At 54.6% G+C, this 15,361-nt stretch overlaps 1 protein-coding gene across 1 annotated transcript in view; it reads right to left on the bottom strand.

Moving 5' to 3' along the window:
• The window catches only part of UBE2T (ubiquitin conjugating enzyme E2 T), a 176,915-nt gene extending 176,785 nt beyond the window's left edge, over positions 1–130 (bottom strand). The window contains exon 1 of the mRNA XM_066335695.1: positions 127–130. The gene's annotated coding sequence lies outside the window, so the exon portion shown is untranslated. The remainder of the gene's footprint in view (positions 1–126) is intronic.
• Between the last annotated feature and the right edge of the window lie 15,231 nt (positions 131–15,361).

Genomic DNA, 15,361 nt, shown 5'->3' with positions numbered 1-15,361 from the left:
AGACACTCTTCAAGGTTCTAGGACAAATTTGGGGGAATATGGACATCCCTCAATTCCCCTCCTTGGGCTGGGAAGTACAGAGAAAATGGATCTGAGGGCTCGATCTCACTGATGGAGCTGAACCACCCAATCCCTCCAGGGACCGCTGGATGTGCACCAGGCACCTGCACAGCTCATCTTACATAAATCACTTCCAAGGAATGCGGCTGGTTTATCCAAATGCTGCAAGGAACAGGACCTCAGCCGTGGGGCAAGGAGACTCTTCCGACCCTCATCTGCACCTCTCCCCGTGCCTTCTCCCTCCTCTGGTGAGACTTGGGACTAGAGTTGTCCCCTGCTTTGCTCTGCCTCGTGAGAGATGTCCCAACCCTTGGATCTGCCCCTTGGGGCTGCCCCTCATCCCTCTCTTCATCAGAGCCCACACACCCCACAGCAGGGATGGGATCAGCTGTGGGACCAGCCCAGCCCAGGGCTGATTTTCCATCAGCTGCTGTCCCAGGAGGTGCCTGCTCTCTCCCTTGAGCAAGTGGCCAGCAAAGAGCTGGGGGTCCCAGCCTCCTAGGGCTGTCTGGAGACTGTGGCATTGTGCCACTGCTGGGCACTGGGCTGTGCCAGCATCAGGGTGAGGTGAGCTTAGTTCGGTCTGAATGATCTGTTTGCTGTGCAGAGAGAAAAATAAACCGAGCCTCACGGGCTCCTGTAAACACAGCGCTATTTATGGAGCGTTCACATCCCGCAGCACCTCCTCACACCTCCTCTACTGCAGGGAAAATTGATGCCCCCTATGGCTGAGCCCCTAAATGCAGAGGTAGGGGGTGGGATAGGGGTGCTCAGGCTGGGCTACTGAGAGCGGAAAGGGCATTCCCAGAGAGCCCAAAAACCCCTTTCCCACTACCTTCCCAGGGTGAGTGTCCTTGCAATCAACCTCTGGCTGGGAGCAGGGCAGGAAAACCGGCAGGTTCCTCACGGGAGTGCAATGCGGAAGCAAATGCAGACAGGGCCCGGCCTAATTGTATGCAAATCTCCCAAACAGAGATTAAAACCACTCCTTTTCCTTTGTGGATTTGCAGCTTGTTCTCCCTGCCTGAATTTGTGCCCTTGAATGCTCAATTTTAGCAGAACCCCTAAACCCCCCCAAGTTATGCCAAAAATGAGCTGCAGGACCCTCCCTGCCAGAGGGGGTCTGAGCTCTCTCACCAGCCCAAGCAAAGTGTCCCTCAGCATGGGCAAAGGCTGCAGAAGTTGGATGACCAAATTGATAGAGGTGATTGCACAAAGCCATTCTTGATAGACAGGGATCATCTGTTCATTCTCCTGACACCAAGGATGTGTCCAAAGAGAGTCAGGAACTCCTTAAAAACCCATGAAAAATAATTTTCTGGTGAGCATCAAACACTAGGAAAGTTATTCAGGTCTTGCAGGCTCTTTCTGGAGTTTTTAAAGAGAAAATGTCCAGAGAGCTTCAATAAGCTGTGAAGATCCCAGAGTGTTGGATGATGCTGCTACAGATAAATACCCTTGGTACACAGGGAGAGATGGGATGAAGTGGACAAACAGGGGACATGGTGTGGCTTCCTGCACCAGCTCCTGTGAGCTGGGGACAGAAGCAGCTGGTGGCCACGGCAGCAGAGGACCGTTGGTGTCTGGCTCAATGTCAGCGGGATCCACCTGAGGCTGTGGCATGTCAGGGCTGGCTGAGACCAAACCCTGACTGAACCCCCAGGGTTTGGCAGGAGCCAAGAAATGCTTTTCAAGGGAGACAAGTCAGGGCGTGGGGAGCTCACTTCTGCCTGTCTTTCTCTGGGGTGTGAGTTTCCCCCTCCTGCCTCAGTTTACCTGCACAAAGAGCATCTCCATTGTGCCATTCTGGGTGATCAGGGCAGTAGAAGTTGAGGATTTCTCCACCTCTTCCATCATGGTGACCATTCCACAGCATTTCTGGTCATGGAAAGGGGCCTCTTAATTAGGAAAGTTAATTAGGAGTGTGGCTGGTGCCAGCAGCATGGGGATGTGTGCTTGAAGGGCTGATGGCTCTGAGAGACATTAATTAGGATGAGTGACCCCCTGAGTGCCACGGTCCAGTGGTTCCACACAGGATGGCACAAGGCAAAGAAAGAAGCGGCAAACAAAGGGAAACCCCTGAGTTTTTCAAAGAGGCCTCCACTGTGCTGAGATGTTTCAGAGTGATGCTCATCCCACAGTGCTGGGGGCCACCACACTGTGTGTGCCAGTGACACAGAGCCCTGGGGACCTGACTCAGGACACAGCTGGTCTACAACATATGTTCGGTTTCTCTCCCATTTAATGGGATACATGGCCCAGGGAAGCTATTTGGGGAGCAAGGAACCCCAGACTTCTCTAGGGTGGTGCATCCCCATCTGGGCTTGGCAGGAGATGCACAGCAGCAAAGACACGACACAGAAAATATCCCAGAAGACAATTTAACAGGCAAATCCCCGAGATGGGTGAAGGAAAGGCTGTTTCCCTGTGGATTCCCTTTTCCTACTGAGCACATCCCACCTCTGTCACTCAGAACAGTTTGGGAATGGCAGGTTGGCAGTGGTACCTGTGTGCTGAGGGAGAAACTCAGTCTCAAGAGGTGCCTGTGATCCCTCAGCCCTGTGCTGGCACAAAGATGTGTCTCAGTTGCCTCTAGCCTGGGTAGATGCTATATCCATGATGCTGCAGATTCGCACAGTAAGCAAATGGGTCAGGCCCCACTCGGATGCCTGCCAGATGCCGGCCAGATGTTGCCCACAGGTAGCTGGGTCACTGTGCCGGATGCCTTGGCACAACAGGACATTGCTAGGCTTTTGTGCTGCCCTGTCAGGGAGGAACTGCTGAGACATGGCTGGCTGGAAGAGAAAACGGATCGGAGCCCAGAGAGCTCTGGCACACGGCCCCTGGCAGGGCAGCGGGGTAGGGCAGAGGTCTGTGCCGAGGTCCGCCCCCACAGCCCGATCCGGCCATTTGCCTCCGCGCTGCCGCCTCTTCCTCAGCACACCGAGGTTCCTGTATTCCCCAGGGAGCCCCGGGAGTGTTATCAAACCAGGCTGGGGGCTCGGAGCTACTCCTGCAACCGCTTCCAGCCGGCTCTGCAGGGCAGGAGGGGGTTAAACCTCTCCAGCCCTGCCAGGCAGTTTCGAGGACGGTTCAAACCCTTCGCCCCCTTTCCAGGGCCACCGCTGTTGGTTTCACTTGCAGTAGCCCGTGGAAGGGCAGGACAGCGCCCACTGTGCCACGCCGCGGGAGGAGGGAGCTCGCTGCTGCCAGGGCTCTGGAACACCCAGAAGTGATGATAGATCCTTCAGAGGCAAAGACTGGTGTGAAACAGTGACTGCTCAGGAAAGGGAAAAAAAAAAAAAAAAAAGGTTATGAGGGACGAAAATGTAAAAGGAAAAATGTGAGTCCCGTTTTGCTACAAGCGCAGAATGAGGGCAACTACTTTCCTTGATGGATCTTGGAGATGGTAAAATAATTTTCTGATTGATCTTTGGGGAAATATTGGGGAGGGGATGAAGAGCTGAGTGGATGTTATGGCAGGAAGAGCCCAGGGTCACCTCCAGACCTGAGGCAGTGATGGCCTGGGGACACCAGGAGACACCACAGGAGCGGTGGAAAGGAAGGATTTGGGGTAAAGGAGAAAACAGGATGAAGGAGTGACAGCGAGAGTGGGAAATGTCCAAGGAGGACTGGGCTGGGCTGGATTAGTTCCTCTGAGTGAGCAGGGAGAGGTACAAAAAAGAAACCATGGTTGCTGCTCCCCAAGCCCTAATCTCTCACTTCAGCATTTTGTCCCATATTTCTATTTTTAAATTCCCTGCTTTTAGCTTCCAGCTGTCACTTACAGCTCTTGGGTTTGGTAACGGAGCTTTTCCCCCACTCAGACTCTCGCAGACTGTAACCACCTCACCATCCTCCAAGAGGAAAGCTCTTCTTCCACCCAGCTCCTGCAGCCTCTGAGCCCTGCACCCTGCTGCTGCCCAGATTATTGCCTTCCAACCAATTTAAGGCGAGTTCTTTTATATCCAGAAATTAATTCAGGACAGCAATTCACTGGGTAGGTTCTCTGTGTTGTAGGAAAAGCTGCTCAAACCCTTCCCACAGGCATAAACCTGCAGGTTCCTACGGAAGACGTGGAAAATTCCTTATCAGCACAGGGGATCCGCCTCCTGCCCTGATCCACTTCTCTTCCATCTGGAATCGTTTCCCCCGTGGGCCCAGAGCGGCACAAACACCGCCCGAGCAATCCGAGCGCCGGCAAAAGCCGCATCCCAGGAGATCCCCGGGGAATGGCTCGGCCAGGACGGGGACGCTGCAGCGGGACATGTGACATTCCACAGCGCTCACAGCAGCCCCGCCACCATCGGGGAGACGTTCCCACAGCCGGGCGCCTTCCTCGGAGACGCCAGGCCAGAAGGCCCTGCCACGAGCTCGGAGTGCATCAGCTCCGTGGGAGCTTCTGCTGCCTTTCCAGCCGCTTCTCCCGAGGCCTGGGGGATCTGGGGCAGCGCGGAGTCCCCCCGCCTCACACTGCGGAGCCCCGCAGGGATCTGTGCCCGGGAGGCCGCGCGGTGATGCCCCGGACCTGCTGCCGCAGTGGTGTCGCACGGCTGCAGAGGCTGGAGAGGAGGGAAAAGGGGGATTCATCAGTGCTGCACGGGCCAAGGGTGTCAGCTGGGCGGCTGCAGTTTTGGGGGCTGACGTCCCCCAGATTCTCGCCGAGATCTCGGGGAGCAGAGCGGGAGTGGGTGAGCGGGAATGCAGGCTCTGCATTCATTCCCTTGCTGGGAAAGGCTGGAAAAAGCCCCAGGCTGAAGGGCAGAGACCCCAGATGGTGTTGTGAAGGCAGGAACCCCAAATTTCCTCTCTCATCCCAGAGGCAGCCCTTTCCAAGAAAAGCCTTGGCTGGAGCAGTGTTTGCCATCCATACGTCCATCTCCTCCATCCAGGTTGGGAACATGTGGATGGAGCAGTGAAGGAGCCTCCCCATGACACCCATGTGTCCCCAGGACACTCACACTGGCTCACTCTTCCCAAAGTATTACAGGGGGCAGGAGCTGGGATGTTGCACCTCTAGAGATCCCCTGGGATTAAAAGGTACCCAGATATTGGAAACTGGGAAATTGGGAAAGAAGCCCAGGGTCCTCTCCGGAAGACAAGGGATCACCCCAGCCCCAGGGGCAACTGAGGCTCCCGGTTTCATATCCCTAAATAAATGCTCTTGAAAAGGTAGAGACCAACGTGAACTGCAGTGGCTGAGGGGCTTCCCTTTACCCCAGCCATTGCACTCCCCAAAAGCAATTAAATCCATGGACCCAAAGGGAGCAGATGGGGCATGGCCTCTGGGAAGGAGCATCCCATGAGGGAGAGAGGAGAAAAAGAACAAATAGAGAAAAAAATATTATTAATAATAATAGCAACAACAACAGCAATAACTAATTAATTGTTTATTATTAATATTATTTTATATTTATGCTGCAGAAGGAATAGAGAAGGGAGCCCCTCAAATCACTCTCCTGTCCCTTGCTATGGGATGAAAGCCAGATGCTCCCCAAAACAGATTTGGGGACAAATGTGTCTGCTACAGTTGAGTCCAAAAATTCCTTCTCCAGGACAATTTCATCCCCAAATGAGCAGGAGAAAGCAAAGGAAAGTGTTTCCAGGGAGTCCCCCTGGTTCCCTGGGGCCTTCTCTTCCCAGATTAGGATGTTTTGGCCCAAAAGATGAATGAGGGAACTGGGACTGGAGCAGGAACTGCAGGAAGCCAAACCCTGGGAGTTATTTTCGGCCGTCAGGCAGGAAAAGCACCTGTTGGGGTCATTACGCCGCGGGAAAAAACAAACCTCGAGATTTTCTCCCATGAGGGGGTTCAGAAATAAATAGCTGGGATCATCCCTGCTGGAGAACTGGATCTGGATACAAGCGGAACACCCCACGGGTTACCAGATCCTGATCCCCCCCCCCTCAGCCCCCAGGGCCCCCACCCTGGATCCTGCGGGGAGAAGGGGTAGTTGCGCCCCCAAAAAAGGGGGATTCAAAGGGGTCTGAGATGCTTTTGGGCTCTGACTCGCGGTGCGCATTCCCTAAATCCGGACTCGGCTGTGGATAACAGGGCTGTTGGTGCCCTCTCCTGTCCAGCTGCGGTGCCTGGTGGCTCCTGCATCCCTCCTGCCATCCCTCTTTCACCCCTCCTCTATCCCTCCCGAATCCCTCCTCCCTCCTTCTGCCGTTCCTCCTGCATGGAGCTGGAGACCTTGACCCTTCCTGGCCCCATGAGATCCTCGGGCGACCTGACCAAGGAATGGAGCGTTTATCCTTGGTCACAACCTCATGGCTACACAAATTTGCCTATCAAGGCATTTTTCCAAGCAGGTAGCCAGGGGTTGCGCTTCCTCAGTGACTGAGATGGCCTGGGAGGAGCTTGATCCCCTGAAACGGGGCACGGGGAGCACGCCAAAAACATTCACCCCGTTCCTGTTCCCTACACCACAGAATCACATCATCACAGATTCACAGAATCACAGAATGTGTAGGTTGGAAGAGACCTTTAAAATCATCGAGTCCAACCCAGCCCTAACAGCTCAACTAGATCATGGCACCGAGTGCCACATCCAGTCTCATTTTAAACACATCCAGGGACGTGACTCCACCACCTCCCCGGGCAGACTATTCCAGTATTTAATCACTCTTTCCATGAAAAACTTCTTCCTAATATCCAACCTTTATTTCCCTTGACACAGCTGAAGACTGTGTCCTCTCGTTCTGTCAGTTGCTGCTGGAGAAAGAGACCAACCCCCAGCTGTCTGCAGCCACCCTTCAGGAAGTTATAGAGAGTGATAAGGTCACCTCTGAGTCTCCTTTTCTCCAGGCTGAACAACCCCAGCTCCCTCAGTCATTCTTCATGTGGCTGGTTTTCCAAGCCCTTCACCAGCTTTGTTGCCCTCCTCTGGACGTGTTCAAGCATCTCAACATCCTCCCTAAACTGAGGGGCCAGAACTGGACACAGCACTCGAGGTGTGGCCTGAGCAGTGCTGAGTCCAGGGGAAGGATGACCTCCCTGCTCCTGCTGGCCACACCATTCCTGATCCAGGCCAGGTGCCATTGGCCTTCCTGGCCACCTGGGCACACTGCTGCCTCATGTTCAGCCTGCTGTCACCAGAACCCCCAGGTCCCTTTCTGCCTGGCCACTGCCCAGCCACACCGTCCCCAGCCTAGAGCACTGCAGGGGTTATTGTGGCCAAAGTGCAGGACTGGGCACTTGGACTCATTAAACTTCATCTTATTAGACTCTGCCCATTGATCCAACCATTCCAGATCTCTCTGCAGAGCCATCCTACCTTCCAACAGATTGACACACGCTCCCAGCTTAGTGTTGTCTACAAATTTACTAATGAAAGACTCAATACCCTCTTCCATGTCATCAATGAAAATATTAAACAGAGCTGGCCCCAGCACAGACCCCTGAGGACACCACTGGTGACTGTCCCCAGCTGGATGCAGCACCATTCCCCACCACTCCCTGGGCCCAGCCGTGCAGCCAGTTCCTAACCCAGCACAGAGTGCTCCTGTCCAAGCCGTGGGCTGCAGCTTATCCAGGAGTGTGCTGTGGGAGACAGTGTCAAAGGCCTTGCTGAAGTCCAAACAGACAACATCCACAGCCCTTCCCACATCCACCAGGCAGGTCACCTGGCCATAAAAGGAGATCAGGTTGGTCAAACATAACCTGCCCCTCCTAAACCCGTGCTGGCTGGGCCTGAGACCCTGGCCCTCCTGTGGGTGCTGTGTGATGACACTTAATATAAACAGTTCCATTATCTTGCCAGGTACTGAGGTCAGACTGACTGGTCTGTAGTTACTGGGATCCTCCTTCCCACCCTTCTTGTCAATGGGTGTCTCATTGGCCAGCTTCCAGTCACCTGAACCTCACCAGTGAGCCAGGACTGTTGACTGATTGCTCATCTGCCAACTCCCTCATCACCCTGGGATGGATCCCATCGGGGCCCAGAGATTTATGAGTATCCAAGCATCTCAGCAGTTCTCTGAGTGCCTCTTCTTGGATAATGGGGGGACCATTCTGTTACCTCACACCATCAGTGAAGCCAGGAGAAGAGTTGTCCTGAGGACAAGACATCTTCCGACTGAAGAGTGAGGCAAAGAAGTCATTAAGCACTTCTGCCTTCTCCTCATCTGCAGTTACTAAATTCCCTCCCTTATCCAATAGAGAGCAAAGTTTGGCCTTACCTTTCCTTTTACTGTTAATACATTTGTAGAAACCTTTTTTATTATCCTTTACAGAAGTTGCCATTTTAAGTTCAAACTGAGTTTTGGCCTCCCTAATTTTTTCCCTACATGCTCTAGCAGCCCCCTTAAACACTTCCTGAGGGACCTGACTCTCCTTCCAAAAATGATACATCCTCCTTTTATTCCTGAGTTCATCCAAACCCTCCTTGCCCCTCCAGGCTGGGTGTTTGCCTCATCGACTCCTCTTTCAGCACACAGGGGCAGTCTGTTCCTGTGCCTTCAAAATCTCTGTTTTGAAGAACACCCAGCTTTCCTCAACTCCTTTGTTTTAAAGGGCTGCTTCCCAGGGAACTCTCTGAATAAGTCTCCTAAATAGGCCAAAGTCTGCCCTCTGGAAGTCCAGCGTAAGAGTCTTATTGATGTACCTCCTGATTTCACCAATTATTGAGAATCCTATAATTTCATTATTACTCTGCCCCAGTCGTCCTCCAACCACCGCATCTCCCACCTGCCCATCTCTATTTGTGAACAACAGATCTAACATAGTCCCTCCCCTGGTGGGCTCACCTACCAGCTGCGACAAAAAGTTATCATCCACGCACTCTAAAAATTTCCTGGACTGCCTCTTTTCTGCTGTATTAAGTTCCCAACAGATGTCTGTCAGGTTGAACTCACCTACAAGAACAAGGGCTGATGAAACATTCTCCAACTGCTTATAGAATAAGTTGTCCACCTGGCTGGATGGACGATAGCAGACTCCCAGTAGGATGTCAGCCTTGTTGGCTTTCCCCTTAATCCGAACCCATAGGCATTCAACTCCACCTTCATTAGTTTCAATATCTATGGCATCAAAAGCCTTTTTAATCTAAAGGGCCATCCCTCCACCTCTTCTTCTTTTCCTGTCTCTTCTAAAGAGCTTGTAGCCATCCAGTGCAGTGCCCCCGGTATGTGAGTCATCCCACCACGTTTCTGTGATGGCGACTACATCACAGCTTTGCTGTTGCACCATGACCTCCAGCTCTTTCGTTACTCATGAGTTTGTTACTTGTGCTACGTGCATTGGTACACATGCACTTCAGCTGGGCTACTGATTTCACCCCTAACTCAGGCTTAGCCCCCTTGGGCCTGCTTCCAGGCAGCCCAGCTGCATCCCCTTCCCCTTCAAACCCAGTTTAAAGCCCTCCCAATGACGTCTGCCAGCTCCTGAGCTAAGAATCTTCTATCCTTAACAGAGAGATGCATCCCATCTGGTTCCAACACAGCAGATGCTGTAAAAGCTGACCCATGATCAAAGAATCTGAAAATTTGTCAATGACACCAACCCTTAAGCCACTTGTTAATGATGTGAGCTCTCCTATTTCTTCCATCATTTTTCTCTGCCTCCAAAGGGACTGAGCAGAAAACTACCTGGGTCCCTGTATTATCAATCACGTGACCTAGTGCCCTAAAGTCCCTTTTAATCACCTTGACACTCCTCTTTTCGATCTCATCACTGCCAGCCTGGAGTATCAGCAGTGGGTAGTAATCAGTGGGCTGAATCAGCCCGGGAAGTCTCAGTAATATTCCGTACCCAGGCCCTAGGCAGGCAGCGGACTTCCCTGTGGGATGGGTCCAGGTGACATTTGGGGCCCTCTGTTCCCTTCAGAAGGGAGTCACCTACTTCGATTACGCTTCTTCTTGATGTTAGAGGTGAAGATCCGTCTTACAAATGAATCAAAATTGCAAGGCCCACTGGGCAGATAATTTCCCTCTAAATCGTCTAAATCATCTGACTGGCTCTCTAGATCCAGGGCCTCATACCTGTTCTGAAGTGGCACTGGCTAGGGGATGGGAGTTGGGAGGAGTTTTTATCCCTCCCCCAGCAGGGACCATTTTCCACTCCCCTTCATCTGCCAGGTGCTGTTCTGTTGCCTGGGAGTGGGAGGAGTAAGAGTCCTCTGAATCTAGATGGGTCTCCCTTAAAGATGGAAGGGCTGAACTCCACCAGTCTAGCTCCCTTTCACTTTCCCTGATACTCCTTAATGGTTCAACTTCCCCCCTAAACTCCACCACCAGTGAAAGGTGGCCAAAACCCACCAGGCCTTCTCATCCTCCCTGCTCTCCTCCCGCCTGCCTGTGCTCCAGCTCCACCGGCTCTTTGGGAGCAGGACATCCCCAGGCAGGACTGGCCGGGGAACCCCCATGGGGTGCACTCTGCCCTGGCCAGGAGTCTCCTCCAGCCCCCGCAGCCGTGCCAGAGCGGCGACAGCTGGGAATGCTGAGGGATTGGGGTTTGCTGAGGCTCGGCCCCCCGGACACGGGGGAATCAGAGGGGGGGCACGGAGAGGCTCTGCCCCTGCCTGGGGAATTTTCAGGGTGGGGCACCTCCGGAAGGGCTGGGGGCCTCTCCCTGGGGTCCAGCGCGTCTGGCATCACTGCTGGCATGTCAACGGGGGGAGTCTGCTGTCCCTTTTCCCCCGGGGAATCCCACGCTGAAGCCACAAAATCGTCACAACCCTCCCTCCCTGTCTCTCTGAGATACCTCGGGGTAACTTTCCTTCGTGGGGGAGAGGAGGGTGCGTGTCACCCCTCCTTGTGCCAAAATTTGCTGCCACTTGGGGTGGGAGCAGAAAAATACAGGACTCACCAGTTATGTCCTGAAAGCTCGACATGAGCATCACAAGTTCCTTTTTCCTCTGTTCACCAGACATTGGTCCTGCAGCATTAGCCCCAATGAGGCCATGGAGAGAAAGACACATGCCCACCACGAGGACAAGCTGATGGTCACCCACCCAGGACACCTAGCTGGCAGCCACCCAGATCCCTCCCTGGCCTCCCTGCTGGTTCCAGACATCCTATGTCAGGGCTGTCCCTGCCAAGGGACACTGCTGTCCTCAGGTCCTGTCCCCAGGCCTCACACCCTTCCCTGCCTGGACAGCTGTCCCCCTCTCAGGGTCAAACAGCCACCACATGTCACTGCTGAATCCCTCACATTCATGGTCTTCCTCTGAACACCCACATGTCCTGCAGCTTGCTCCCACCACAATGTCCCACTCCAAGGAAAACAAAACCTCTGTTGACATCTCAGGTCTCCCCTGCCCCTCCTTCAGTGACACGTGGTGACAGCAGAGCCAGTGCCACCATGCAGGGGATGGAGCAGCTGGGGACACCCCTGGCATAGTGGCGGGGGGACTGGGGGGCTCCAGAAGGGAAACCTCACTGTGAAGTTCATTAGTGGGGCTCCTGCTGGGTGAATCCCTCCTCCAGGCGTAATTTGGGGCTAGGGACTGTGAAGATCATGTCCAGGTATTGGGGCTATGGATCAAGGGAGGCCATGGAGGTTTAGTGCTGTTGTGGGGCAGAGCATCCCCTGATCAGTGTGGGCAGGGAGAAAAGTCAGGGCACCCACCATGGTCCCTGGACTGGGAACTAGCAGACTCATGGCTCAGGGGACCTGGTTTGCTCCTCAAATGGCAATCCTGGTGGGTCAGGGCACATAGGGAGATTGCAGCAGGACACTCACTGAAATTTACAGACTAGGCCCAGTGGCTTGGTATTCTGGGGCACCCAGTATCATCCCTAAACTGGGATCCAGTGAACAGGGGGCTACTCAGCCACCAGCACCTCTGTGTTGATCCCTCACCCCCCTCCCAGGTCAAACCTGCAAAGACAGCCAATAACCAAAATAAAACTGTTCTCTAGACAGATTTTAGACCTCTATCATGATCCCTGATTTCCTGATGGGGAAACTGGGGCACCTAGATGGGAGTGAAAGGGTACCAAGGGTGCTGAGCCCCATGGGGACACAAGAACTGCAGGAGTGGCCCTGTCCCACCTCCCCCCAGCCCACCAGGGAACTCAAAGTGGGCGAGTTGGCACTTTGGGTGAGGGAGGGATTGTCTGCTGGTGCTGTCACCACTGCTGCCATCCCTGCCGGGGCAGACAGCAGGACATCATCCTCCATCGCTCCCCACGGGCTGGACCCCAAACTAACTCCAGATTCCCATCAGGACGAGAAGTGGATGTGCAAAGCCTCGGGCCGGGACTGAACGGGCAGGCTCTGCTGAGCCCCATCCCGGCCGAGCAGCTGTCGCCGTCCCAAATCTCCGGCGAGCAGGCACGTCGGAAATCCCGGGTGTCGGAGGAGAGGTCTGCTCCACATTCCACGGCCGAGAGCAGGGACGGGGCCAAGCATCTCCCCGCCGCCTGCAGCTGCTCCCAAATATGTTAGGACTTGTCACAGCGGCAGGAAGGGATGTCGGTGAGCCTTAAAAGCAAGAGGGGATGTGGTACAGTGGGGTGCCCCGTGGGGGTGGGAGGGCGGCTCCGACTGGAAGTGGCATTTTGGTGAATCTCCTTTCCTGTGCTGAAATCCCAGAGGGATGATACCTGCTGAGCCCTGGCTTCCCTCACTTAGTCCCCATCAGTGAGATGGTCCCGGCACCGCGGATTGTGGATGCTGCTGGGGGCACCCAAATCTCTTCACCAGCCCCTAAATCCGTTTTTTTCTGCTCTTCTTAGTGGGAGCCGGCCGGCACCACCCTTACTATCGCTTCAGCAGCGTGGGCACGGCACCCAGGCAGGGATGTGCAACCCGTGTGTGCAGCTGCGAGCAGGGAACAGGGACATGCACTAGTTAAGGCTTTGTGCACGGGGAGGGACACTCCCCAGGCTGCAACACGCTCATGTGTATCCCAAAACCTCAAGAAATCCAGACCATCAGGCGTGGTGGGAAAGCAAAACAGCCGAGGCAGCCCCTGGGTGTCTCTCCGTGACTCCGCTCCACAGACCTGGCCACCGGCTTGGGAAGCTGCCCCGGAGGAGCAAGGACAAACCCTCTTGGCTGGGATTTTCTCAATGGACGGGTATTTTTAGCTCTGGGCTGGTGGCTGCACTCCCCGCCAGCTGTGTCGGGGTCAGCCGTCCCCGCGAGGCCCCCGGCGGCCGGGGGAAGGTCACCCCGTGACGGATCGCAGCACGTTCTGCCCGGGGCTCACACAGCGTCGCTTTGTGTCGCCTCCCAGCCGCCACCATCCATCACGGGATAACCTGACAGCCGGCAGCAGAGCCCTAATCCCCCCTCGGCTCCGAATTACCCGGGGCGCAGCCTCAGCCGCCGTGGGCATCCTCGGGGCCGGGGAAAAGCCGCCCTCGCCCGTCCCCCAGCAGGTGCCTTTGTGGGCTGGGGGCGGCCGCGGCGGGAGCGTCCCTGTAGCCCAGACACATCATCGTCCCTTGATGATGGCTACTTGCCCAATGTGATTGATTATCCTGGATTTGATATTCACTGGATAAGGCCGCTGGACCCACAGACCCCAGGCCCTGCCGTGTTCCTCTGCTGTGTTCGGGAGGGATCATCCATGGCATGGAGGGCCTGAAGGAGCTGTGCAGTTGGGTCGGTACAATGTTATCTCTGCTTCCACATCACTGGATGAGACTTCCAAATAGAACTGGAGTGAGTACAGCTGCTGGGGCAGTCCAGCTGCCAGTGGGATCCCTCTTCCCGGTGCCCACCCCACGCTGGCACTGAGTGGCCTTTCCTCCCCATCTCTGTGAGCTGCCTTCTGTCTGCCCTGTCCGCTCAGCTGTGGGGACACAGTGGCCTTGGTGGCCTGTTGTGGCTGGCTTGTCCCACTTTTCCAGCTGAGGACATGCAGCCAGCCCTGCCTCACCAGTACTGCCCCTGTTTATGAACTGACAAATGCTTGACTGCTCTCCTGTGTGGGTCAGCCACGTGCCAGTGGGGGCCCGTTATGTCATCACGGTGTCTCTCACCCTCCAAACACGCTCCTGCAATTCCAAAAAGCCCATTTATACTGGTGTGGTCCTGACACCTCTCAGCCAGGGATGCAGCTGCAGCTTAAGGGGCTCACTGGGGGCACGTCCACCAAGTCACTGAAAAGGTCCCTATGAGTGACTCAAGCTGCTTGATGTGATGGTGTGGGGCTGATGTGAAGACCTCAGGCTCAGGTTATCCACTCCTAAAGCCTTCAGTCCTGCCATGGGCATCTCTGCACATCAGAGGGATGAATCCTGCCTCTTCCCAACCCTTCAAGTGCTTTTACTTTAGGTGAGGGCCAAGCTGATGCTCTGATTTCTTTCCTTCTTGAGTATTTTGGAGTTTGACTGACTGTGGGGAGCACAGGGGCTGTGCCAAGGGTGAATCTCAAGGCTGCAGCTCCTGCTTTCCTTAGTGCAGACTTTTATAGATGTTAAAACCATAGGGATAGCAAATCTGCAGGGCTGGGACCCCAGGAGAGTAGGAATTGGGGTGACGAGATGTTGGAAAGCTCCTGGCCCTGAAGAAATCACAAGGAGAGAAGAGCATCATGGCAGGTTCCAACAAGGTGAGAAATCAATCCCAAGGGAGCAAGGGTGCTGACAGTGGGCACAGGGAATGTGCCACAGCACAGCCTCTTCAAGCAGGGGGAATTTGGGGAAGGAAAATCCCAGCAGGGTTGGCCCTGCACTCTGCTGACATTCTTTCCACTGACCAATCCCTCAGCTGGAATCTGGCCTGGAGCAGGAATAAGAGGAGATGGGAGATGGTTTCTGATGCTCCAGATGGAAAAAAAAAAAAAAAATCCCCTCTGAATTAAAGACAAAGCTGGAGAGATGTAGCCAAGCCATTGGAGTGAGCAGGGAAGGACTGGGGATGAGTTCAAATCCCCCCTCACACTGCTGCTGCTGGGTGTGTCTCAGTTTCCTAATTGGGAATGCATGAGCAATGTGTCTTTTCTAGGAGAGGCATGCATCAGGATGGCATTGGGGCTTTGGTTATCCACAGGTACAGAAGCCAGCACAGGAGGGCAGGTGGGATGAGACAGTGCCAGCTGGGAGAGGGTTGAGCCCAGCCTGGCTCTGCTGGAACCTGGAGACACATGGGAGAAGGTGTCCTTTAGGTTTGGTGTGTGGGAGAAGCCACAAATGTAGATTTTGTGACAAAAAATGTGATTAGGGACTTGGCTGGGCACCTTCAAGAAGCCCACAGCAGAGGAAAGGTCGTGGCTCTGTCCTGCCTGCTCCTGCCTGCTCGATTCTTGCAGGACAGGCAGCAGGCAAAGTAGCTGGAACCGGGGCTGGTCAGCATGAAGAGGGGTGTCCACAGGGACGGGACTGGAGCCCGGGGTGCTCTCTG

The sequence above is a fragment of the Sylvia atricapilla genome, chromosome 25 (assembly GCF_009819655.1).
Source record: "Sylvia atricapilla isolate bSylAtr1 chromosome 25, bSylAtr1.pri, whole genome shotgun sequence".
NCBI classification, from domain to species: domain Eukaryota; kingdom Metazoa; phylum Chordata; class Aves; order Passeriformes; family Sylviidae; genus Sylvia; species Sylvia atricapilla.
This window is presented reverse-complemented; position numbering and strand designations above follow the sequence as displayed.